The following is a 3,592-nucleotide window of genomic DNA, read 5'->3' as shown; positions in this document are numbered from 1 at the left end:
ATCATCTTTTTTTGTTTGCTTGGAATCATCTTTTTTTGTTTGCTTGGATCATCTTTTTTGTTTGCTTGGATCATCTTTTTTTGTTTGCTTGGAATCATCTGTTTTTGTTTGCTTGTGATCATCTTTTTTTGTTTGCTTGGAATCATCTTTTTTTGTTTGCTTGGATCATCTTTTTTTGTTTGCTTGGAATCATCTGTTTTTGTTTGCTTGGATCATTTTTTTTTTTTTTGCTTGGAATCATCTTTTTTTGTTTGCTTGGATCATCTTTTTTTGTTTGCTTGGAATCATCTGTTTTTGTTTGCTTGGATCATCTTTTTTTGTTTGCTTGGAATCATCTTTTTTTGTTTGCTTGGATCATCTTTTTTGTTTGCTTGTGATCATCTTTTTTTGTTTGCTTTGAATCATCTGTTTTTGTTTGCTTGTGATCATCTTTTTTGTTTGCTTGGATCATCTTTTTTTGTTTGCTTGGATCATCTTTTTTGTTTGCTTGGGATCATCTTTTTTGTTTGCTTGGGATCATCTTTTTTTGTTTGCTTGTGATCATCTGTTTTTGTTTGCTTGGATCATCTTTTTTGTTTGCTTGTGATCATCTTTTTTGTTTGTTTGGGATCATCTTTTTTGTTTGCTTGGGATCATCTTTTTTTGTTTGCTTGTGATCATCTTTTTTGTTTGTTTGGGATCATCTTTTTTGTTTGTTTGGGATCATCTTTTTTGTTTGTTTGGGATCATCTTTTTTTGTTTGCTTGTGATCATCTTTTTTGTTTGCTTGGGATCATTTTTTTTGTTTGCTTGTGATCATCTTTCTTTTGTTTTCTTGTGATCATCTTTTTCTGTTTGCTTGTGATCATCTTTCTTTTGTTTTCTTGTGATCATCTTTTTCTGTTTGCTTGGGATCATCTTGTTTTTTCTTGGGATCATCTTTTTTGTTTGCTTGGGATAAGCTTTTTTTATTTGCTTGGGATCATCTTTTTTGTTTGCTTGGGATAAGCTTTTTTTATTTGCTTAGGATCATCTTTTTTGTTTACTTAGGATCATCTGTTTTTTTTGCTTGGGATCATCTTTTTTTAATTCATTTTTTTTACTCACCTTTACCCCCAAACAAGGCATGTTGTTACTTGGACGTATAAGTATACTAATTGGGCCCATGCTGAAGAAAGACTGTTGGTTTACATTGCATTTAAACTTCTGCATGTCAGTACAGCTTGGGAAGCAAGTAACCGGAAGAGAATTCCAAAGTCTAGCCGTTCTACGGAAGAATTCTAAGAGTAGAATACTTTCTGACATATTCGGACCTCAACAGTGAAGGGGTGTGATTTTGTTGCTGAGCGGGTTTCTCGGGGATATGTACATCGAGCACGCACGCGTGCAATTAGTTCATCAGAGCTCATTTCATTAAAATACTTGTAAGACAGGCACAAGGTCTTAGAAAATATTGATACTAATATTCATTTGAACTTTAATGTTATACAATCTGTAATCCTACTTCATTTCACTAGTTTATTTAATATATATATATATATGTATATATATATCAACCTTGATCGCCATGATATATATATATATATATATATATATATATATATATATATATATATATATATATATATATATATATATACAGTGATGATCATATTTATTGGCACGGTAAAATAAAAGTTAAATTTTGTCTAATAAATTCTAAAAAAGGGATTAAATTAAAGAAAATAACAAAGTATATTATGTATTTTTAACTGGCCTTTCCGATGCAGCAATCGGATTTTAGAAAAAATAAATAACAAAGGAACAACAAACATAATTGCAAAAAACCCTTGTTCAAAATTATTGGCAAGGCTTTGTTTTTCTTTTAGTATCAGTATAATATCAATCAATTTCCGGTTTATGTGCTTTCTGAACTTTTTTATAGCTATATTATGCTTGTTTAACGCTAATTCAGTGAATAATTTTTTCAGATAATTTTTAGATAGCGATTTATTTAAACTATTATAAGTGACTAAATTATAATTTTCAATCGCCATGGTTAAAACTAAGGAACACAGCGAAGACGTCAGGAAGCTTGTTGTAGCATGCCATACCAATGGGGAGGGCTATGATAAGATTTCAAAGAAGCTAAACCTTCCCAAATCCACTGTTAGAGCCATAATAAACAAGTTCAAATCGCAAGGCCGCGTTATGAGTTTAGAGGGTAGAGGGAGAAAAAGGATTCTTTCCCCAAGAGATGAACGGAAAATTGTTCGACAAGTAAAACAAAACCCAAGGATCTCTGTTGGGGAGATTGTTGATGAACAGAGCACCTCTGGAGTGAATGTATCTCGACATACAGTTGGTAGAGTTTTGAAGAGAGCTGGTTTAAAAGCATGTCGTCCGAGAAAGACTCCCTTATTGAAGCCTATGCACTTGAAAGCAAGGCTAGCCTTTGCAAAACGTCATATTGATAAAGATGTTGCATTCTGGAAACGTGTTCTATGGACTGACGAAACGAAAATAGAGTTATTTGGCCATAATAAAGTGTCTTATATTTACAGAAAATCTGGCGAAGCTTTCCTGCCTAAGAACACCATACCCACAGTGAAGCACGGTGGAGGCAGTTTGATGTTTTGGGGATCCTTTGCTGCCTCTGGACCAGGGCGACTTGTTAAGGTCACAGGTAGCATAAAAAAGGAAGATTATGTTAAAATATTGGATGAAAACCTGAAAGACTCTGCTAAAGAGCTCTCACTTGGTCGTCGTTGGTGGTTCATGCAAGATAATGACCCAAAGCATTCGGCTAAACTGACTAAGAAATGGCTTGAGGACAATCATATTAATGTTTTGGAGTGGCCATCACAAAGCCCAGACCTTAATCCAATTGAAAATTTATGGAGAACATTAAAATTGAGGGTAATGCAAAGGAAGCCTAAGAATCTTATTCAATTGGAGGATTATTGTCAGGAAGAGTGGGCTAAAATTACTACTGAAGAGTGCAACAACTTGGTTGTAAACTATGAAAAGCGACTGAGGAAGGTAATCAAGGCCAAAGGCTATACAATTGATTATTAAATAAATCGTGCCAATAATTTTGAACAAGGGTTTTTTGCAATTATGTTTGTTGTTCCTTTGTTATTTATTTTTTCTAAAATCCGATTGCTGCATCGGAAAGGCCAGTTAAAATACATAATATACTTTGTTATTTTCTTTAATTTAATCCCTTTTTTAGAATTTATTAGACAAAATTTAACTTTTATTTTACCGTGCCAATAAATATGATCATCACTGTATATATCATTCAAACACTACCGTGTTTGAATATCTGGATAAGTCGCAGTTTTAGTAATTTAGAACTGCTTTAAAGCTTCAGCGTTCACTCATTGTTCGACTAAATTTCAAACAAGCTATATTGTGAAAAAATTTTAATTTTCGTTCATATATATATACTTCTTATTTGTTTTATCTAAACAGTAATATCTTACTACACAGTCATGAGCATGTTTCGGTTAGCTAGTTACTAGTAACTAGAGACTTCTTCAGACAATACAACTTACACCTAATTCGCCCTACTTCGGTATTGAGCACTTTTGTATTAACCTCGGTAAACTTCATTGGTTACTTTACCTTT

The sequence above is a fragment of the Euprymna scolopes genome, chromosome 4, assembly GCF_053919585.1.
Source record: "Euprymna scolopes isolate OS-2025 chromosome 4, ASM5391958v1, whole genome shotgun sequence".
NCBI lineage: Eukaryota > Metazoa > Mollusca > Cephalopoda > Sepiida > Sepiolidae > Euprymna > Euprymna scolopes.
This window is presented reverse-complemented; position numbering follows the sequence as displayed.